The sequence below is a fragment of the Giraffa tippelskirchi genome, chromosome 11, assembly GCF_054371585.1.
Source record: "Giraffa tippelskirchi isolate mGirTip1 chromosome 11, T2T-mGirTip1v1.2.pri, whole genome shotgun sequence".
Lineage (NCBI taxonomy): Eukaryota > Metazoa > Chordata > Mammalia > Artiodactyla > Giraffidae > Giraffa > Giraffa tippelskirchi.
This window is the reverse complement of record NC_137285.1, coordinates 47596012-47620369: the sequence shown is the minus strand read 5'-3', so window position 1 is coordinate 47620369 and position 24358 is coordinate 47596012. Positions and strand designations below refer to the sequence as shown.

General features: G+C 36.8%; 1 long non-coding RNA gene across 1 annotated transcript in view; it reads left to right on the top strand.

Moving 5' to 3' along the window:
- LOC145527356 (uncharacterized) overlaps window positions 1–21300 on the top strand; it is a 53713-nt gene extending 32413 nt beyond the window's left edge. The window contains exon 3 of the long non-coding RNA XR_014069709.1: window positions 20226–21300. This is a non-coding gene — a long non-coding RNA (uncharacterized LOC145527356). The remainder of the gene's footprint in view (window positions 1–20225) is intronic.
- Window positions 21301–24358: the final 3058 nt, after the last annotated feature.

The following is a 24358-nucleotide window of genomic DNA, read 5'->3' as shown; positions in this document are numbered from 1 at the left end:
TCTCTGACCCCTTCATGACTAAGATTTAAATCCTGACAGCTAAATGCTGGGTGAGAGCAAAGAAAAAAGGAATGCTCAGTGGAAGGAGATAATTAGAAATGCAAACTACTACTGTGTGATCCATCACAGAAAAGAGAGCTTAAACAACTATGTATATTTATATTTCTTATTTGCTTTATTTTGTATATCTTTGTCTATATAAGTCAACTTCACTCTTCTAGTTTACACTTACTAATTTTCATAAAGTATGGTGGTTCATATAAATTTTGGTTCATATAAAGTTTTTAGGAACTAAATATATCAAAGATAGTTTGTAACTGAATTTAAGAAATAATTAATGTCACTCAGGGATGGATTTCCCTTGTGGTTCAGCTGGTAAAGAATCCACCTGTAATGCAGGACAGCTGGGTTCAATTCCTGGATTGGGAAGATCCCCTGGAGAAGGGAAAGGCTACCCACTCCAGTATCCTGGCCTGGAGAATTCCATGGACTGTATAGTCATGGGCTCGCAAAGGGTCAGACATGACTGAACGACTTTCACTTCACTTCCCTTCAGGGATGGATTTGGTAATTGATGGTACCTAAGGTGCCTATTTGAGGAGCAGAGATTGGGGACATCCTTGTATGAAGATTGGCCATTATCATATTGAAAGAATATTAGAAAGAATTATGTTGTATTTAGCACTGCTGAAGGGTGAAATTTTAAATATTAGCCAAATTGGCATATATTCTGCTACCTATTATTTCTTTAGGTGCCCAGTATTTGTTCTCAAGCTCTGTGCACTTCTTTCTATCACAAGAGATAAAAACAGGCAATTAGATTTTTTCAGACTCCCTTATATTCTAGTTTCAGTAGGATTCTATATTTTGATTTGAATTTAAAGATGGGCTAAAGTCCTATTATTATCTAACATATGCTGTATTTTACTTACATATGTTCAGTCTCCCACACTAGGATGGCATTTGTACAAAAGCAAGGATGTTTTGTTAGTATCTTTTACCATTACACTCTCAGTGCCTACAGCAATATCTGGCTCATATTAGAGGCTCAATAATATTTGCTAATTGAATGATTAATAAATGAATGAACATTAAAGCTAAAAGGAACTATAAGAAAAGCAATGATTTTTTTTTTTGTCAATTTGCACACTGAAATGTTTTAAATAGACAAAGATCCTTTCAATCTTTTGGTTGCTAACACAGACTGAGACATGGGCATGGCTAATTTTTCAGCTCATAATTTTATAAGAATATTCAAATTATATCAAAATCTACAGCATTCAAAAATAAAAGTACAAAAAGGAAAAGGAACACTGAGATCTCAAGTGAATCTGAAAATAAAATCTCTTAAATATGTGAAAAAAACAGTAAGGAAATGAAGCATATGAATAGAAAAATGGCCATTGGTTGAATGAAATTATTGATTACACAGGTTAAATGAAATGTCTAGTATCTATAGTAAAGAAAAATGACAGTGTAATTTATTGCCTGCAATTTTCTTATCCTAAACACTGGATGTTATTTTATTTTGTCCTTCTACCTACATCAGAGATGTTTCCAAACTACTGGTGTTTATGTCTGTTTCTCCAAAGGAGTTATCAGCCACTGGAGGGCACAGTCCATGTATTGCTTATCTTTGTATTTCTCTGAATATACCATAGCTCTTCTTGCAGAAGAGGAAAAGTACATTCTATTAAATTAAATTGAAAGGAAACATTTAATGTGGCTGAATAGCTAGCTAGAAATCCTCTGTACTTACAGAGTTCAATTTCATATATGCTAATAGCACATTGACTAACGCTATATAAATCTAGCACAAACTTAAGCAAAAGTGCAAGCTTTCAATACAATATCATAATTAATGGATTGATAAGTGGATTCTACCCTACAGAGGATATTTAATACTAGTCGGTATTCTCTTTAAACCAAGCACATACTTGCAAAATAAACATCAGAATCATTTCTTTCAAATTATTTAAATAATTTTAAATAACTTAAATCTTGCATTGTTAATGATTTGAAAATTCCAATATATCAAAGTGAATATGTACCATTTCAACGAAAATTAATCCCCAAACTGTCACCTAAACTTTATATAACCTTTTTTATGTGGCCTTGAGAAAGGAAAAAAGTACACACACATCTATATCTTATTATTCAGCTTTTGACCTTATTTTATTTAATTATTTATTTTATGTTTATAATGAATCTCTTTTAATGTAGATGAGTCTCTTTTCCCCTGTAGTGGCTCATTGAACTGATAGTTTTGACATTTCTTCCTCAAAAACATGCATAAAGTGTCATCATAAAATCTAATTTACAACTGTCCTACATTTCAATACAACTGTTTCTATACACTCCATTTAGTTATACCACTTGTTAAATAAATTTGCATGTCATATGTGAGATTTTTGTTGATGAAATGTATTCTATGAGAGACTCAATTGTTAAAGTGTTATGTTCATCAACTTGAGATTTCAAAAGCAAAAATCAACATCCTCTTTCACTTCATTTTTTCTGAAGAATATTTTTGAATAACAATTGTTTTGAATAACAATTGTTACATAGCAAGGATTATACTTCTCATTTCATAGAAAAAAAGTGTTAGTAAAATGGTGTGTTTTCGGTATTAGACTAAATGTTGTTTATGTTTTAGAAATGAACTCTGAATATTACCTCTCTCTCAAATGCATACAGTAGATACATGTAATGCTAAAATGCCAGGTATTATTAAATCATTATAAATTTTATTAAATGGCACAAATTTCACTTAAAATATTCTACCACTTGGAAAATCTATTACCAAGAGGTTTGAAATGACTGTTGGATGATTTAGTAAACTGTGCTTTAGTTATTTACAATATATTAGAAGTACCACCAAAGTTATGGTCATTCTAGAAAGACAGAAAAAAAAATGCTTGCCTGGAAGCAGAACTGGCTTCTAACAATGGATCTATTTCTAATGATTTAAAATTGTGAAGGCTTCATTTACTTATCTTCAAAATGTAGAGTATAATATTTGTCACTTGGTTCTTGCTTGAGGTAAGCAGTGTTAAAGGTTAACAAAAATCCTTTTCATATTGTGAGGTACCCAAAAAGTGTAAAGTAGCACTGCTGGATATTGTGTATGTCCGGAGGACAGAGCAGGTCAATGCTTGAAGCCATGCAATGAAACTCTGTGCAGACAAACAGTAGAGAAAGCTTTGGACAGCTGGAGAAGACAGCCTGAAATTGGGAATCAAAGAGGAATAGGAAAGAGTGAACTTAGAGTGTGACCTCCAGGCGAATTTTCTTTCTTTCTCTTATGCACATATACTTGTCACCTATGATGTTCCTAACCTCCCACTTCCACTTGAAGGTCTCAAATCAGAAATCTCTGGACATTTCACAGCATTTCACTTTATCTCTTTCAGTTCAGTTCAGTCGCTCAGTCATGTCTGACTCTTTGAGACCCCCTGGACTACAGCACACCAGGCCTCCCTGTCCATTACCAACTCCCCGAGTTTACTCAAAACTCATGTCCATAGAGTCAGTGATGGCATTCAACCATCTCATCCTATGTCATCCCCTTCTCCTCCTGCCTTCAATCTTTCCCAGCATCAGGGTCTTTTCAAATGACTCAGTTCATCGCATCAGGTGGCCATAGTATTGGAGTTTCAGCATCAGTTCTTCCAGTGAATATTCAGGACTGATTGCCTTTAGGATGGACTGGTTGGATATTCTTGATGTCCAAGGAACTCTCAAGAGTCTTCTCCAACACCATAGTTCAAAAGCATCAGTACTTCTGCACTCAGCTTTCTTTATAGTCCAACTCTCATATCCATACAAGACCACTGGAAAAACCATAGCCTTGACTAGATGGACCCTTGTTGGCAAAGTAATGGCTTTGCATTTTAATATGCTGCCTAGGTTGCTCATAACTTTTCTTCCAAGGAGGAAGCATCTTTTAATTTCATGGTTGCAGTCACCATCTGCAGTGATTTTGGAGTCCAAAAAGATAAAGTCTGCCACTATTTCCACTGTTTCCCCATCTATTTGCCATGAAGTTATGGGACCAGATGCCATGATCCTACTTTTCTGAACGTTGAGCTTTAAGCCAAATTTTTCACTCTTTTTCACTTTCATCAAGAGGCTCTTTAGTTCTTCAACTCTTTCTGCCATAAGGGTGGTGTCATCTGCATATCTGAGAGTATTGATAATTCTCCCTGCAATCTTGATTCCAGCTTGTGCTTCATCCAGCCCAGCGTTTCTCATGATGTACTCTGCATATAAGTTAAATAAGAGGGAGACAATATGCAGCCTTGACGTACTCCTTTTCCTATTTGGAGCCAGTCTGTTCCATGTCCAGCTCTAACTGTTGCTTCTTGACCTGCATACAGATTTCTCAAGAGGCAGGTCAGGTGGTCTGATATTCCCATCTCTTTCAGAATTTTCCACAGTTTATTGTGATCCACACAGTGAAATGCTTTGGCTAAGTCAATAAAGCAGAAGTAGATGTTTTTCTGGAACTCGCTTGCTTTTTCGAAGATCCAGCGGATATTGGCAATTTGATCTCTGATTCCTCAGCCTTTTCTAAATCCACAATGACCATTTTGAAGTTCATTGTTCACGTAATGTTGAAGTCTGGCTTGGAGAATTTTTAGCATTACTTTGCCAGCGTGTGAGATGAGTGCAACTGTGCAGTAGTTTGAGCATTCTTTGGCATTACCTTTCTTTGGGATTTGAATGAAAATTGACCTTTCCCAGTCCTGTGGCCACAGCTGAGTTTTTCAAATTTGGTGACATATTGAGTGCAGCACTTTCACAGCATCATCTTTTAGGATTTGAAATAGCTCAATTGAAATTCCATCACCTCCACTAGCTTTGCTCATAGTGATGCGTCCTATGGCTCACTTGACTTCACTTTCCAGGATGTCTGGCTCTAGGTGAGTGATCACACCGTGGTGATTATCTGGGTTGTGAAGATCTTTTTTGTATAGTTCTTCTATGTATTCTTGCCACCCCTTCTTAATATCTTCTGCTTCTGTTAGGTCCATACCATTTCTGCCATTTATCTAGCCCATCTTTGCATGAAATGTTCCCTTTGTATCTCTAAGTTTCTTGAAGAGGTCTCTAGTCTTTCCCATTCTATTGTTTCCCTCTATTTCTTTGCTCTGATCATGGAGGAAGACTTTCTTATCTCTCCTTGCTATTCTTTGGAACCCTGCATTCAAATGGGTGTATCTTTCCTTTTGTCCTTTGTCTTTCACTTCTCTTCTTTTCATACGTATTTGTAAGGCCTCCTCAGACAAATATTTTGCCTTTTTGCATTTCTTTTTCTTGGGGATGATCTTAATCACTGCCTCTTATACAATGCCAGGAACCTCCATTCATAGTTCTTCAGGCACTCTGTCTATCAGATCTAATCCCTTCAATCTATTTGTCATGTCCACTGTATAATCGTAAGGGATTTGATTTAGGTCATACCTGAATGGTCTAGTGGTTTTCCCTACTTTCTTCAATTTAAGTCTGAATTTGGCAACAAGAAATTCACGGTCTATGTTACATGCAGCTTCCGGTCTTGTTTTTGCTGACTGTATAGGACTTTTCCATCTTTGGCTGCAAGGAATATAATTAATTTGATTTTCGTATTGACCATCTGGTGATGTCCATGTGTAGAGTCTTCTCTTATGTCGTTGCAAGAGGGTTGCTATGACCAGTGCGTTCTCTTGGCAAAACTCTATTAGCCTTTGCCCTGCTTCATTCTGTACTCCAAGGCCAAATTTGCCTGTTATTCCAAGTGTTTCTTGACTTCCTACTTTTGCATTCCAGTCCCCTATAATGAAAAGGACATCTTTTTGGGTGTTTGTTCTAGAAGGACTTGTAGGTCTTCATAGAACCTTTCAACTTCAGCTTCTTCAGCATTACTGGTCATGACATAGACTTGGATTATTGTGATATCGAACGGTTTGTCTTGGAAATGCACAAAGATCATTCTGTTATTTTTGAGATTGCATCCAAGTACTGCATTTCAGAACCTTTTGTTGACTGTGTTGGCTACTCCATTTTTTTTTCGTAAGGGATTCTTGCCCACAGTAGTAGATATAATGGTCATCTGAGTTAAATTCACCCATTCCACTCTTTTATAATTCACTGATTCCTAAAATGTCGATGTTCACTATTGCCATCTCCTGTTTGACCACTTCCAATTTGCCTTGATTCAGGTACCTAACATTCCAGGCTCTTATGCAATATTGCTCCTTACAACATTGGACTTTACTTTCATCACCAGTCACATCCACAACTGGGTGTTGTTTTTGCTTTGGCTCAGTCTCTTCATTCCTTCTGGAGTTTTTTCTCTACTTATCTCCAGTAGCATAGTGGCCATCCACTGACCTGGGAAGTTCATCTTTCAGTGTCCTATCTTTTTGCCTATTCATACTGTTCATGGGGTTCTCAAGGCAAGAGTACTGAAGTGGTTTGCCAGTCCTTTCTCCACTGGACCACGTTTTGTCAGAACTCCCCACCATGACCTATCAGTCTTGGATGGCCCTACTTAGCATGGCTCATAGTTTCATGGAGTTAGAGAAGGCTGTGCTCCATGTGATCAGAATGGTTAGTTTTCTGTGATTGTGGTTTTCAGTTTGTCTGCCCTTCTGATGGAGAAGGGTAAGAGGCTTATGGAAGCTTCCTGGTGGGAGAGGCTGACTGAAGGGGAAACTAGGTCTTGTTTTGATAGGTGGGGCCATGCTCAGTAAATCTTAAATCCAATTTTCTGTTGAAGGGCAGGGCTGTGTTCCCTCCCTGTTATTTGACCTGATGCCAAACTATGTTGGAGGAAATGAAGATAATAGTCACCTCCTTCAAAAGGTCCCATGCAAGCTCTGCTACACTCAGTGACCCCAACACTGCAGCAGGCCAATGCCGACCCATGTCTCCACCTGAGATTCCTAGACACTCACAGGCAAGTCAGGGTCAGTCTCTTGTGGGGTCACTGCACCTTTCTCCTGGGTCCTGGTGCACAAAAGGTTCTATTTGTGCCCTCTGAGAGTCTGTTTCCCCAGTCCTGTGTAAGTTCTGGTGGCTCTATTGTGGGTTTAATGGCAACCTCCTCCAAGAACGCTTATGCCATACCCAGGTCTACTGCACCCAGAGCCCCTGCCCCTGCAGCAGTCCACTGCTGACCCATACTTCTTCAGGAACACACAAACACAGTTCTGTCTCAGTCTCTGTGGGGTCTCTGGGTCCTGGTGCACACAAGATATGTTTGAACCCTCTGGCGGGTGTGCGGTTCGATTCTGAATGTGATTTTGCCACTCCTACCATCTCACTGGGGCTTCTTCTTTGCCCTTGGCCCTGGGTTATCTCCTCAAAGTCACTCCAGCTTGGTGCAGTTGCCACTCCAGCGTGGCACAGCAACCTGTCCAGTGCCAACCGTCTAGCTGGGGCTTCTCTGCCCTTGAATGTGGGGCATCTACTCACAGTCGCTCCAGCGCTGCGAAGCCATTGAATCATTTACCAAATACTATCAATTTTATCTCTGAAAAGTTGGGTTTTTTTTATTTATTACAAAATACATGTAAAGCTTTTATTACATTTATTGTTTTCTATTATTATTTAACATGATGTTAATTTCATCATGTATGTAAGTGTAGCATGATATTTTTGGATCCATTTATCTCTGATTTCTCCCCCAAACTCCTAGATCCAAAAATTAGTCCTGTTGTGAAAGTAAGTAATCATTCTATTCCACAATACAATGTGGTCAGGTACATTATGAAAAAGAGAGAAAATAGAAGACAAAGTAGTTTGAAATAGAAACAGCACTTTGTAAAACGCCGTTTTTCTTAACAGAAAATATCTGTGCACTGTCAAGGGGATGGAATAGATGAGTTAATGTGCTTTTGCATATTTAATTTCTGTGATCCTATGAGGCCTGACAGTTATTCAGTTCAGTCCAGTCACTCAGTTGTGTCTGACTCTTTGCGACCCCATGAACAGCAGCACGCCAGGCCTCTCTGTCCATCATTAACTCCCTAACTCCAGAGAAACCCATGTCCATCAAGTCGGTGATGCTATCCTGCCATCTCATCCTCTGTCATCCCCTTGTCCTTCTGCAGTCTTTCCCAGCATCAGGGTCTTTTCCAATGAGTCAGCTCTTCTCATCGGGTGGCCAAAGTATTGGAGTTTCAGCTTCAATATCAGTCCTTCCAAAAAACACCCAGGACTGATCTCCTTTAGGATGGACTGGTTGTATCTCCTTGCAGTCCAAGGGACTCTCAAGAGTCTTCTCCAACACCGCAGTTCAAAAGCATCAATTCTTCAGCGCTCAGCTTTCTTTATAGTCCCAACTCTCACATCCATACATGACCACTGGAAAAACAATAGCCTTGACTAGACGGACCTTTGTTGGCAAAGGAATGTCTCTGCTTTTCAATATGCTGTCTAGGTTGGTGATAACTTTCCTTCCAAGGAGTAAGCGTCTTTTAATTTCATGGCTGCAGTCACCATCTGCAGTGATTGTGGAGCCCAGAAAAATAAAGTCAGCCACTGTTTCCCCATCTATCTACCATGAAGGGATGGGACCAGATGCCATAATCTTAGTTTTCTGAATGTTGAGCTTTAAGCCAACTTTTTCACTCTCCTCTTTCACTTTCAGCAAGAGGCTCTTTAGTTCTTCTTCACTTTCTGCCATAAGGGTGGTGTCATCTGCATATCTGAGGTTATTGATATTTCTCCCAGCAATCTTGATTCCAGCTTGTGCTTCATCCAGCCCAGCATTTCTCATGACGTACTCTGCGTATAAGTTAAATAAGCACGGTGACAATATACAACCTTGGCGTACTCCTTTTCCTATTTGGAACCAGTCTGTTGTTCCATGTCCAGTTCTAACTGTTGCTTCCTGACCTGCATACAGGTTTCTCAAGAGGCAGGTCAGGTGGGCTGGTATTCCCAACTCTTGAAGAATTTTCCATAGTTTATTGTGATCCACACAGTCAAAGGCTTTGGCATAGTCAATGAAGCAGAAATAGATGTTGTTCTGGTACTCTCTTGCTTTTTCGATGATCCATTGGGTGTTGGCGATTTGATCTCTGGTTCCTCTGCCTTTTCTAAAATCAGCTTGAACATCTGGAATTTCACAGTTCACATATTGCTGAAGCCTGAACCCCATGAACAGTATGAAAAGGCAAAAAGATAGGAAACTGAAAGATGAACTCCCCAGGTCAGTAGGGGCCCACTATGCTACTGGAGATCAGTGGAGAAATAACTACAGAAAGAATGAAGGGATCGAGCCAAAGCAAAAACAATACCCAGTTATGAATGGGACTGGTGATAGAAGCAAGATTTGATGCTGTAAAGAGCAATATTGCATAGGAACCTGGAATCTTAGATCCATGAATCAGGGCAAATTAGAAGTGGTCAAACAGGAGATGACAAGAGTGAACATGACATTCTAGGAATCAGTGAACTAAAATGGATTGGAATGGGTGAATTTAACTCAGATGACCATAATATCTACTACTGTGAGCAGGAATCCCTTAGAAGAAATGGAGTAGCCATCATAGTCAACAAAAGAGTCCGAAACACAGTACTTGGATGCAATCTCAAAAACGACAGAATGATCTCTGTTTGTTTTCAAGGCAAACCATTCAATATCACGGTAATTCAAGTGTATGTCCCAACCAGTAACCCCAAAGAAGCTGAAGTTGAACAGCTCTATGACGACCTACAAGACCTTCTAGAACTAACACCCAAAAAAGATGTCCTTTTCACTATAGGGGACTGGAAAGCAAAAGTAGGAAGTCAAGAAACACCTGGCATAACAGGCAAGTTTGGCCTTGGAGTACAGAATGAAGCAGGACAAAGGATAATAGAGTTTTGCCAAGAGAACGCACTGGTCATAGCAAACACCCTCTTCCAACAACACAAGAGAAGACTCTACACATGGACATCACTAGATGGTCAACATTGAAATCAGATTGATTATATTCTTTGCAGCCAAAGATGGAGAAGCTCTATACAGTCAGCAAAAACAAGACCAGGAGCTGACTGTGGATCAGATCATGAACTCCTTATTGCCAAATTCAGAATGAAATTGAAGAAAGTGGAGAAAACCACTAGACCATTCAGGTATGACCTAAATCAAATCCCTTATGACAATACAGTAGAAGTGAGAAATAGATTTAAAGGACTAGATCTGATAAACAGAATACCTGATGAACTATGGATGGAGGTTCATGACATTGTACAGGAGACAGGAATCAAGACCATTCCCAAGAAAAAGAAATGCAAAAAAGCAAAATGGCTGTCTGAGGAGGCCTTACAAATAGCTGTGAAAAGATGGAAAGCGAAAAACAAAGGAGAAAAGGAAAGATATACCCATTTGAATGCAGAGTTCCAAAGAATAGCAAGGAGAGATAAGAAAGCTTTCCTCAGCGATCAATGCAAAGAAATAGAGGAAAACAATAGAATGGGAAAGACTAGAGATCTTTTCAAGAAAATTAGAGATACCAAGGGAACGTTTCATGCAAAGATTGGCTCAATAAAGGACAGAAATGGTAGGGAACTAACAGAAGCAGAAGATATTAAGAAGAGGTGGCCAGAATACACAGAATTGCACAAAAAAGTTCTTCACGACCCAGACAATCATGATGGTGTGATCACTCACCTAGAGCCAGACATCCTGGAATGTGAAGTCAAGTGGGCCTTAGGAAGCATCACTATGAACAAAGCTAGTGGAGGTGATGGAATTCCAGTTGAGCTATTTCAAATCCTAAAAGATGACACTGTGAAAGTGCTGCACTCAATATGCTGACAAATCTGGAAAACTCAGCAGTGGCCACAGGACTGGAAAAGATCAGTTTTCATTCCAATCCCAAAGAAAGGCAATGCCAAAGACAGTTATTAAACCTGTAATTAAAAGGCATTACACAATTATGTTTACTTACTCTCACATGTGATGTTTAGTTTTAAAATGTAAATGTATCATGATTTTCATGACAGACATTTAGAGGCAAATTTCAGGAAACAGTGAGTATATGAACTTAACATATGACAATTTTTTAAAAAAATTTATTGGAGTACACATGTCAATTAGATAGATTTTTGAAACATAAAAACTAAATGTATTAGTACTGTAGTAAATGCCTTTTTTACCCCAAAGTGCAAAAGTGTTAGTTGCTCAGTCGTGTCTTTGTGACCCCATGGACTGTAGTCCACCTAGTTCCTCTGTCGTGGAATTCTCCAGGCAAGAATACCAGAATGGGTAACCATTTCTAATGAATCTGCTACCATCTGAGCCACTAGGGCATGGCTTCCTTGGTGGCTGAAATGGTAAAGAATTCATCTGCAACGCAGGAGACATGGATTCAATCCCTAGCTTAGGATGATCCCTTGGAGAAGCGAATGGCTATCCATTCCAGTATTCTTGGCTGGAGAATTACACGGACAGAGGAGTCTGGTGAGCTATAGTCTATGGGGTCACAAAGAGTCGGACATGACTGAGCGACTAACACTTTCACTTTCAAGACCTTTATAGCATTTTTTCCTAAATCAATTCATTAATTAGTCTAAATTTATGATTAAAAAAATCTTGTAAATTTTGAATTTGCAAGCCCTTAATAACCTTACAGAGAAATGTAGTTGGTGCCTTGAAGTGTTGTCTATTAAAGCTAATGAAACATAGTGTAACATATTCTGTTCATTTAGCTTGTTTTAATGATAAAAGCATTTAACTCTATTGTGAGTACTTGATGCTAGGAATCAACTCAAAAAACTGAAAATATTCGCAGTGCAATGATCTGGTTTAAAAGGGTCACTTAAACTTCCAGTGTTATTTTTGAATTTGTTGTTTTCACAATTTTTGTGATGCATCCAGTATCAGTCAATTGTAATAGCAGGCTTTAATAATGTAGTTTATATTAGGTGCTAAATTGAGAGTGAATTACAAGAGAAGTGCCCATGCTATTTCATAAAGCCCTTCCTCTGTATTTTTCAATTCTGTCACAGAAACTTAAAATTTGAGGGTATCCTTTACATGCCTCATTTGATTTTATATCTGGAATATGTCTTGTGTCTGTTTTGAAATTTCCCTCTCCTTTAATTTGGATCTCATTGCTTCTCAGTTTTACTCTTGTAGGAGCTTCAAAGCTTCTTTTCTTCAATCCATCCTCCCTCTGCCACTTTCTTATTAGAGCTTCAATACTTTTATGTCAGTCTTTTGCTCAAAATCTCTTTTAAGCTCTCCCCAACCTTACTAAAAAATAAAAAAAATTAAAGCTCATAGTCTAACCCACTCCTACACACACACACACACACACACACACACACACACAGAGTCTGGACTCAATACCTCTATATTCCTTCTACTCTATGGATATTAGCATGGTGGTGGTTTAGTCACTAAGTCATGTCCCACTGTTGTGACACCATGGACTGTAGCCTGCCAGGCTCCTCTGACCATGGGATTCTCCAGGCAAGAGTACTGGAGTGGGTTGCCATTTCCTTCTCCAGGGGATCTTCCTGATCCAGGAATCAAACCCAGGTCTCCTGCATTGCAGGCAGATTCTTTACTGACTGAGCTATGAGGGAAACCCAATATTAGCATAGTGGCCAGCTACAACAGGTATTAAAATTTCTCCAAAGCTCTGTTTTACTATCAGAGTCCTAATACTGAAATACCTTTCTTCCTTCCTCTCTCCCTCTGCCCATTTCAGTCTATTCAGTTTCTAGGTAAAGTTAGTGAACTTGCTGATTGTCTCCACAAAACTTCTCCTTTCTCTGTTAGGAATTAGTTTTTATCTAATGTGTACTCTTTCTGGCATAGAACTAAGCCTGTTATACCTGAATTAGCATTGTTACAGTCCAGCATCAATTTCTCTGCCATATATGAGTACCCATCAGCAGAGAAAATCTCATATTCATTTCATTTCTTCTTCCTTAATGCTCAGAAGAGTTTTCATGGAGTTTAATATCAATAAACATGTATTGAAGGAAGAAATAAAAGAATGAAAGGAAGAAGGAAATAAGAGTTCCTTATTTTCCTTTGCTCAGTATTTCCCTTCTGGATTAACAGATATACTTTAATGTTCAGATAGTTTATATGTCCATTACATATACATAATATTTCAATAATGAATTTATAAGGAACCACATAGCTGGCCTTCACTGATACTCCTTGTTCTTTGGAAGTTTGAACTTGTGGGCAAGGCTTGATTACTGGCTTCCGCCTACTTATTTGTCATGGATTGAATCATAAGCTGATAACCATTATCCTTAACACTGATCTAAACTCATTTTGCAGAAATCCATCAACTTGTTCAATTCAAGGCCCACTTTTATCTGAAGAACCAATAAAAGCAGTCCTTATTCCATTATGCATAGTTTCCAATTTACTCTTGATTCAAACATTTTTCTACTAGAATTACTTTGTTAATTACAGAGATATTCTGAAAATCACTCTCTCACACGTTACTTTCAGATGATTCTTAAGTTCTTTTCCAAAATAAATATATGACTTTTCCACACAATAAGAGTTAAAGCAATGTTTTCCCACTTTCATATTTACTTTAGTATATATGAAAATGAATGAAAATAAGGTAGCAATTTAATAAATGCTTATTATTCTCCAAAATTCAGCTAACACTTGCAAATTTATTCAGAGATATAAATGTATTGCTTGATGAATGTAAGATTCTGACTTCATTTTTTTTGCTATAATTATAGAACCAATTAATTTTTTAAACTCACTCTATTAAAAACCATATCTTAAAAATACAGTAGTTAGTTCTCTGCTTTCCTTTTGTTAATAATTCCCCCACTTAACCTGAAAAGAGCTGTTGGTGACCCCAGTTAATAAGAATTCCAGCAATAATTGCATGAATTGGGTAATTACTGACATGAACAGCTTATAGTTCTCACACTCACTTCAAATGTTTCATCTTTTAATATTGCCAGAGTAATTACATGTGCTGGTAGAATTCTAATATGGTTTTTAAAATAAAAAAAATAATAGTTCTGCTAGGTGATATCAGAGAAGGGAGCTTCTTCAGTCAGAAAAAAAAATCACAGAATTTAAAATAGCTGAATCAAAAAATGAAATAATATAATAAAATGACTGTATCATTGGTGGCAAAGAATGACTAGATGAAGAGGCAGCTGTGACAGAGTAAAACTGCAAAGGGATAGTGGCATTTTGTCTCCCTGGATTGGAATCTTTGATAGGCCAAATTCACTGTGTGATGTTGGCTGAGCACTTGTCAACGTATGTGACCTTCTGATTATCTGTCTTCTAAAATGTGAAGATACCTCATGAGATTGCCGATACCGCTACATAAAGTAATGTATGTGAAAGCCCCTAGGACAATAGCTGGCATTTTACAACAATAATTACAGTGTAATGAGTGCTTTCTCTGTACTGTTTGCTCTTCTGAGAATTCTGTGTATCTTCTCATAGATTTGCAAACTTCCTTTTTCAATATTTTGCTATATTAATGATGTATCTGTCTTTTGCTTGATTCCTTTTATAATGAACTCATTTTTTCTTTTTTTGTGAAATTATGGGTCTCCTAATTATACATTTTTCCCCATCATACACATACACTTACAAATATTTACATTCAGATATGCCACCATTATAATATATTACTAATACTTCTGCAGTCCCAGCTTAATGCATCTAATATACCACTGGTGCTACCCCTTTCTGCTTTAAGAAATACTGCCCAGTGTATTGTAATTCTTATCACAGCTCACAACCTCAGAGGAGAAGGAGTAGACATTATCACTTTTTTTTCCCCAAATAAAAAAACCAAAGTAAAGAAAATGTAACCAGTTTTTTCAAAGTAACATCAAGATTTAATGTGACAGAGCCAAGTTCCAATCCCAGATCTGACTAACCTCCAGTTTTGTGGTCTTAACAACTCTACCATGGCATATTTCTCATGATTAAATTAATGAATGACTGTTGCTACAGCAATTATGATTCTTTTTAAAAAATTTTTAAGCTCATGCAATTCAGTTGTATGTTTAATTCACATTAATGTATACCTCAATAATTGAAAGCATTGCCCAATCCAACATGTGATTAATAAGGATGTACTGGAAGTAGTGATTTAACATCTTTGCATTGTCAATCAGAACATTTTCCTTCTGACAAGAGCCCTAATATTAAGAAAGGACAAAACCAAGTTCAGTTATTTTCTTTAAGTAACCCAAGATCTTTTCTCAGATTTTCTACCACCACCAAATAAAGGTAATTACTCTAAGGAGGACTTGGTAAATTTCCAAGTAAGAAAACTAGACTGGTATACCTCAGGAGATTCTTGGGTATAGCTTTATCTGCCAGGCTGTTTCTGATGTTTTTTTTTTTTTTTTTCTTTTTTTTTTTTTTTGTTTCTGATGTTTTAACCTTGGCCTATAAAGAGATGCTGTAACCTCATCTAGAACATTTTATCATCTCTCTTCTCCACTTCTTAATATCCACGACCCCTTAGGAGCAGCTAAGAAAAAACAAACAGGTTCAGTTTTTTAATCTCAAATTCTACTCTCAAGAGGCCCAATAATGAGTTTTCCTAACCAAAACTTTATCTGACACAATCCCCCTTCTCTAAAGTTTGGAAATTCTGTGGCCATTTGCTTTTTTTTTTAACATGCTTTACACTTCTCACTTTGTTATATTGATATATTATTACCTCATAGAATTCTTAACTAAGCACAATGTGAAAACAGTAAGAAAATGTGTGGTAAGGACTATACATTTTCAAATGCACTTTGGAATGACAACTATATCATAAATTAGGCAAACAGCAGCAAAGCTTGATTCTGAAATCAATCTTTACTCTTCATCACTGAAGAATTAGTAATGAGATAATTGATTTGATTAAGAAAATAATGATGGTCTAGCCTAGGTTCTTCTTGGTTTTGTCTACCTTTTCTCTGTCTCATGTCATTTTCTACATTCTGAGATTTATGCTTCTTGCTACAGGGCCCTTATTGCCAATTTTTTGATGAAGAAGCCTCATCATCAAAGTACTCAATCTTTGAATCCTTGCAGTTGCAAGGTTGCAAAAGGAATAAAATAATTTTATAATGTGACATTATTTTATAATAGTACCAAAATATCTCCTAGGATTAGCTCCTATTCAAACATCCATACCTTCACCCCAGCACACAAATACGCATGAAATGCAGGCGTTTATTTTTAGAAGTATTTTGCCAATTTTTGGATGCTACAAGCATTTCACAAAAGAATGAAAATTTAAAAAGAGTGTGAACAAGGTGCATTTGCATTTATCTTGGCAAAGATGCAGAATTTCATCAGTCAGTAAAGTGAGATGTTGAGCAAAATTGTACTGTGCTTAATCACTCAGTTGTGTCTGACTCTTTGTGACCCCATGAACTGTGGCCCATCAGGTTCCTCTGTCCATGGGGATTCTCCAGGCAAGAATACTGGATCTTCCCAACCCAGAGATTGAACCTAGGTCTCCCTCATTGCAGACAGATTGTTTACCATCTGAGCCACCAGGGAAGAAAAATTATTTACCACTTAAAAACATTGAAAAACATGCATATGGCAGGGTTCACATGTTTATAATTGAAAGGACCATTGACAAAGATGATGATAAAGATCTTATGAAAGAGAATGATTTAAATATCAAGTGATGATGAGAAATCTGTGAAATACCAAAAGAAATCTTCAGTTATTTTTATTAATAACTGTTAGAAATCTTTAAGTCAAATGTGAAGTGAAGTCTATCACATGGTGCCATGGCATAAAATAATAATAGCATAAATAAAATATATTGTGGGCCAGTTTTCAGCTACTGATCCAATTTTTCATATAATAATATAGAGAGGCAACAGCAAACTAAAGAAATGAAGGATAAAGAAGGAAAGAAACCAGAGAGACAGGACTTAAAACTAACATGACAGAATTAGCTATTCAGATTACAGATTTTCATAAACAGTTTCAGAATTCACTGCCTGTAGCAGCAAGTTCTATGATTAGGCAAATATTAGGTATTAAAATTGTAGGTAGAAGTACCTGACCTCTATATACTGTTTCCACCTTGTAGAAAACATGCATAATATTAGTAAAACTGTTACCTTTGTTACTTGAAAAGGATTGTTACAACACTATCAAATTTATTCAAGGAGATATTATAGGGAAGTTTCTAGGTGAAGTGCCTGACTCTAGTAGGAACTGGGAATTCTTAGTTCACTATCCCTTGAAGATAGCAGAAAACTTGATAGCAGCTTACTTGTTTCCACTGATGAGTAGATTGAGTGCATGGGTCAAATTTAGGCTCTTGACTGTTCATGGGGGAGAAGTTACTGCAATTGTTACTTCATTTCCTTCCACTTCTTCATCCTTCTTTCAGTCTTCAGGGGAGGAAATCTTAAGGTGTGATTGCAAAGTTATGCTATGCTAAGTCGCTTCAGTCGTGTCCGACTCTGTGCGACCCCATAGACGGCAGCTCACCAGGCTCCGCCGTCCCTAGGATTCTCCAGGCAAGAATACTGGAATGGGTTGCTATTTCTTTCTCCAGTGCAAAGTTATACTATCTCATCATTACTTTTCAACTTTGACCTTTAATTTCACTTGTACATATGATTTCTATTTCTTTCTAATACAAATATTTTAAGCCATGTATGTATATCCTTTCATACTATATTTATTTCTATATGACACAATTTCATTTAAAGAGAAGTGAAACATTGATTCCTTTACTTAATCACTTTGACATGTAAGATTAGACACGTATGAGATTGGAAACTAAAGCATTCACACAGTCAAATAAGAGGCCTCCTGGTGGCTCAGATGGTAGATCTGCTGGCTATGCAGGAGACCCATGTTTGATCCCTGGGTCGGGAAGATCTCTTGGAGAAGGAAATGGCAACCCATTCCAGAATCCAGAGAAGCCTAGAGGGCTAGAGGCTATGGGTCACAAAGAGTCACTTTCAATGAAATAACTGTAATGATTTTTTTCTTGAAATATATATTCATACTATAAAGAACAGTATTTTGAAAGGAAATAAGAAACATTTAAAATTATACGTGGTATCAACATGCATGTAATTTTCTTTTATATGATTTATTTTTCAAAAAGAAAAAAAACTTATCTTCATTTCTCCTCACACAGTTATTTTTAGCCAGGTGTCACAAAAAGCATTGCTATCAGAGTGCTGAGTGTGTAGAAAGTAGAAAATGCTTCTTTCAGGTACAAGTAATATACAGTGAATCTTCCTGATAAACATGATTGCCTAGTCAAAAATTGCATTTTGCCAGAAAGTAACTGTATTTAATATGGCTACTCAAGTTTAAACATTTACAGACTGCATCAAGGAAAATTATAAGTATCTGACATCACTTGGGATGCAGTTGATTATGTTTTGGGCAGCATTTTTACGGAATTTATATTGCATCAAAAATGCTGACAAAATCGCCATTTTATATTATTAAAAAATATCATAAGACTGTTCCATGACAAAGTATGATTGATGAATACATTTATTTAGTATATGTTTGCTAGTCAAAGAGTTCCTTTTGAAATTACATAGCTATATCCTGTTTTCAGTTATGCTTAATAATGTTAAGCCAAAGTCATTTTTGACTTTGATGGAGGAAAAAGTGATTTGAAGAACTATTTTCAGTCAAATTATTTTAGCTAGATATATAAAACTCTATTTCTATAAGTCTCAAATGGTCAAACTTTTTTTCCCTCCTGTTTCATTCGAAGAAACTAGAAAGGGTGCTGTTATTTTCATCTGTCTATCTTGAAAGCTTAGGTGAAAAGTTCTTCAGTTTTCCCTTGATATCTATTTATCCTGAATTTTGTAATGATAAATTCTAAGACAATGAATAACTCTCTTCAATAGTGGTCTCTTGATAGATGTTGAAGTCTTTATTCTTGGCTCTAGTGTTTCAGAATGGCTCCAGGTGTGTCTGAGTGCTCATCATCCCCACCCCTGTGGGCCACTTTGCACATACCAGATACTGTACTGAAGTAGAAGCATTTCTACTGAAGTGACTCAATAAACTCGAGAAGCACTCTATCCATTTTCTTTCTCTTTCCTTTCTTTAGTCTGAAAATCAAAGAATTTTTTCACTGCTTCTTCACAATTTTTTTGAGTATCATGAATTCTCAAACAGTAAAAGAAATTGGGCTGAGCACTTAGAAATCCGTGGTCCATTATGGTTTTTTGTCAGGAGGAAAATGTTAAGAAGGTCGGTTCCTATTAAGATATTTTGTGATAGTCAAAGTTTCCATTGCAATGACTTATTACCTGGATTACTGGGTGGGAGGTGGGGTGAGGGGTGGAGGGAATTTATGATTGATCTATGATTTCTGATGTCCGAGAGGACAAACAATTTGAGCTCAGATGGTATCACTCTCATCACACACAGGATAATTTTAGCTGATTAATAAATTCTATATTGTTTACAATGTCTTTTTTGTTCCTATTTTCTTTAAAATTTCTCCTTCCCAAACTCACCATTTTTACAAAAATACACCACATTTCTATGATTTTTTTTCTAAAAGGGGATCCTTAAATATATACCTAAAGTAGATACATTCCAAGTGATTCATATGCAAGTTATTTTTTTCCTTGCCCATTACACTTTATAGGTAGGAAATATTTTTGATGTGAAATAATAAAAATAGCCTGTTGATATGAAATATCTTGGTCCTGCTTCCCACGTATAACAATTATTTCATGGTTAAATCACAAAATACTTAAAAACTTGTGTGTGGTTAACAGTGTTTGTGTGCTCAGCCACTCAGTTTTGTCCAACTCTTTGTGACCCCACTGTAACCCACTAGGCTTCTCTGTCCATGAAATTTTCCAGGCAAGAATACTGGAGGGAGTTGCCATTTTCTTCTCCAGGGGACCTTCCCAACCCAAGGATTGAACTCGCATCTTCTGTGGCTCCTGAATTGCAAGGCGATTCTTTACCACTGAGCCACCAGTAGGGCTGTCTAAAAGTGGGCAAAAATTCAGGAAATTAGATGCTGGAAACAAGGGACCTAATTGTTCATAACTTTTTTGGCTGAGGGTAAACCCTAAACTCCTAGGTATAGTGCAGCAAAGTAAGTAAGTAGCCTTAATTATTTGAGGTGTCAGAATACAGAACTCAGAGATGATAGAGTGGATTATAAAAACAAAAACTAGATTAGCAAAAGTCCAGATGAAAGAGTCATACAGGAATTGAGGTCTAAAATGTCTTTGTAAATTTTGCCTAGATCATTGCTTGATCACTGAATTATGCACATGGCAAGGAGACTGCAGGGTTCCTATAAAACCAGCAACTATAATCTGACAGAATTGAGTGAAAATTTCTGCTGCATTCCGCTCCATAGAAAACAGTTCAGAATCTGTTGCAAAGGTAAGTTAATTGCCTCCTAGAACAAAAATCAACCCTCTTCAAATCAATATAACTAAACTCGGAGTGTCTATGAAACTGTTAGTCACTCAGTCATGTCCGACTCTTTGCGACCCCATGGATTCTAACCTGCCAGGCTCCTCTGCCCATGGAATTTTACAGGCAAGAGTACTGGAGTGGGTAGCCAGTCCCTTCTCCAGGAGATACTCCCAACCTAGAGATAAAACCCAAGTATCCTGCTTTGGCAGGCAGATTCGTTACCATCTGAGCCACCAGGGAAGCCCTCCTTGGGGTGTCTACAATATGCTATTCAAAATGTCAATTTTAAGGCAAAAAATTATCAGACATAATAAGGAATAGAAAAACATAACACATACTCACGAAATAAGTCATGAGTTGTTCAAAAGAAATGGATCCCAGATGCCCTAGATGTTGGAAGAAGCAGTAAAGAGCGTTCAGTTCAGTTCAGTTCAGTTCAGTTGCTCAGTCGTGTCAGACTCTTTGTGACCCCATTGACTGCAGCACACCAGGCTTCCTGCTTCATCACCAACTCCTGGATTTTGCTCAAACTCATGTCCATTGAGTTGGTAATGCCATCCAACCATCGTCTGCTGTCCCCTTCTCGTCCTGCCTTCAATCTTCCCAGCATCAGGGTCTTTTCCAATGAGTCAGCTCTTTGCATCAGGTGGCCAAAGTATGGAGCTTCAGCATCAGTCCTTTCAATGAATATTCAGGACTGATTTTCTTTAGGATTGACTGTTTTGAACTCCTTGCTGTCCAAGGGACTCTCAAGAGTCTTCAACACCACAGTTCAAAAGTATCAATTCTTCGGTGAACTGAGAAGAGGAAAGCTATATCCATCTGAATTCAGAATTCCAAAGAATAGCAAGGAGAGATAAGAAAGCCTTCCTAAGTGATCAATGCAAAGAAATAAAGGAAAACAATAGAATGGGAAAGACTAGAGATCTCTTCAAGAAAATTGGAGATACCTGCAAAGAATTTTAAAGGAGCTATTTTAAATATATTCAAGAACCTGAAGGAACAAATTTTAGGGTCTAACATCCATGTAATTTTTAACCTCAAAGATGAAAAGACAATGAAACAGAAAAAGGTACTTGAAAAAATTATAGTAGAAAACACTAATTACATGTGAGATTGAGTGACTATATTCTATCAGATTATGCAGCCTTCAGTACTGTTACCAGAAATAAAGAGGGAAATATAAATGTTAGTAGGGCCAACCAACCTCTAAGATAAAACAATTATAAGTGTGTATGGATCTAACAGATTTTCAGAATACACAAAGCAGAAAGCTAACAAAATCAAAGGAATAATAAACAAAAACACAATTATAGATGGAAATTTTAACACAACTCTATTAGCAATCAATAAAACTCTAGATGAAAAATATCAGTAGGATTCAGCAAATTTGAACAGAACAATAAACAACCTTGACATAAGTGAAATTTACACAATATTATGCCCAACAGTTACAGAATACATATTTTATCAAGTGTACATAAAACATTTACCAAGATAAACTAAAAGTCTGAATAAATATCAAAAGAATAAAATATTTAAGAATGTATCTTCTGACAACATTGGAATTAAATCAGAATCAATAATATGTTATCTAGAAAATCATCAAATACTCAGAAATTAAACAGTACCACTAAAGCAATGCTTACAGGGAAAGTTAAACCATCAAATGCTTATATCAAAAACAAAGTTTTACAACATTCATCTATAATTTCTTTCTTAGAAATCAAGAAAAAAGGTAAACACTAAGAAAGTTAGTAGAAATTAAAGAGAAGAAATCAATCTTACAAGAACAATGCACAAAATTACCTAAACCAAAAGCTAATGCTTAAAAAAAATAAACAAATTTGAAAAACATTCACTATAATGGATAAAGAAAAAAGAGATAAGTTACTGATATCAGAAATCAAAGAAATTATAACAATTAGCACCTATTTGGGACTCCATGGACTCCATGGAATCCTACAGGCCAGAATACTGGAGGGGTAGCCTTTCCCTTATCCAGGGATCTTCCCAACCCAGGGATCAAACCCAGGTATCCCGCATTGCAGGCGGATTCTTTACCAGCTGACCCACAAGGGAAGCTGATAGATATCAGAGTAATAGTAAAAATTATAAACTTTATACTGATAAACTCTACACATTTTAATGAATTGAAAAAAATCTGAAAAAAAATCAGATCTACCAAAATTGATACAAAACTCACTTGGTTATTAAATATTTGCAACAAAGAAACCTCCAGTCTTCTTTCATATAGATACTACATATAATATTTAAAAAGAAATCATGTCAAACTTATACATACTCTTAATAATAGAGGGGAAGAAATAGAATAATAGAAGGGGAGAAATATTTCCCAAGCGATTTTCCTAAGGTAACATATTTTTCATTCTAAAATTTATTAGAAATATCAAAAGAATATTACTGACCATAATTCCTCATAAGCCTAAATACAAAAATACTTAAGAAAATATTAGAAAGTTGAGCCCACCACTATAAAAAAAATAGGAAGAATGTTGAATAAAAATATATATTTTGGAAAATTTGTGTTTTAAGATTATTTAAACAAAATTGGCTACTTTTTAAAGATGCAGAAAAATTGTAAAGCAAAGTAACAACTTAATATTAACATATGCAACACATTGACTGCTAATGATTATGGATCGTGGATTGGATTCTCTGTGTAATTAGCATTCAGGATTACTTAAAACAGTGTTACTTTCTCAGAAAACTAAACTGAAAATTTTCAGATATATAGACAGTGCTTTGAAAAGTGCAAAGGAAATGAATACTAGGAAAAATCAGACTAGAGTCAAACATAAATTGGTAAGTCTATGAAAATTGTGCTTGAATGTCAAGTACCCATCTCTGAAGCTCTCCCTCTAATTTGTGATGTTATTAGTAAAGTTCCCAGACACCTGAATACTGAGATTAAAATGCAGAGCCTGAGCTAAGGTATAAAGTCTTTGATGTAGTAAAAGTAAAAGCCAAAGTCACAATTCTAAATTAGCTTTAAGAGGCTAAATTATGTGCTTCTGTAAAGAAAAAGCAAGAAAGACAAGCTCAACATTTCCCGACATTGGTTGACCTTTGTGATCGTATAGTGGACAACTCTTTTTTAATGAATGTTAAACTGAGTTGTTTCAAAACCAATAACTCGTTCATTTCGGTTTACTCCTTTTAAGTCAGTGGAATCTATCACAGTTTGTATTGAGATATATGAGTATTTTGGGACTTCCCAGGTGACTCACTGCCAAGCAGGAGACTCGAGTTCAGTCCCTGGGTCTGGAAGATCCTCTGGAGAAGAAATGGGAACCCACTCCAGTATTCTTGCCTGGAGAATTCCATGGACAGAGGAGACTGGTGAGCTAGAGTTCATGGGGTTGCAAAGAGTCACACATGACTTAATGACTAAACAACAACAATATGAGTATTTTTAAGTTGAGGGCCTTAGGCAGAGTCAGCCAGTAGTTTGTTTCAGTACTCCAGATCCTCTTGCTTGCCATCCCAAACATATTCAGTAGATGTTACTAGTGGCTCCCCATATTTCCTTTTAGGAATGGAACTCTGGTCAGAAACACTCCGTGGAATGTTTGATCTTAAAGTTCAAATTTTTGTTTTGTTTTGTTATTTTTTGGCCATGCTGTGTCTTTGTTACTGTGTGGGCTTTTCCCTAGTTGTATTGAGTGGGAGCTGCTTTCTAGATGTGGTGCACAGGCTTCTGATTGCAGTGGCTTCTCTTGTGGAGCACAGGCTCTAGGACACACTGGTCTCAGTAGCTGTGGCTCCCAGGTGCGACTGTACAGACTTAATAGTTGTGGCTCATGGGATTATTTGCTCTGCAGCATGTGGGTGGGATCTTCCCAGATCAGGGATTGAACTCATATCTCCTGCATTAGCAGGCAGATTCTTTACCACTGAGCTACCAGGGAAAACTACAATTCTTAATATGGC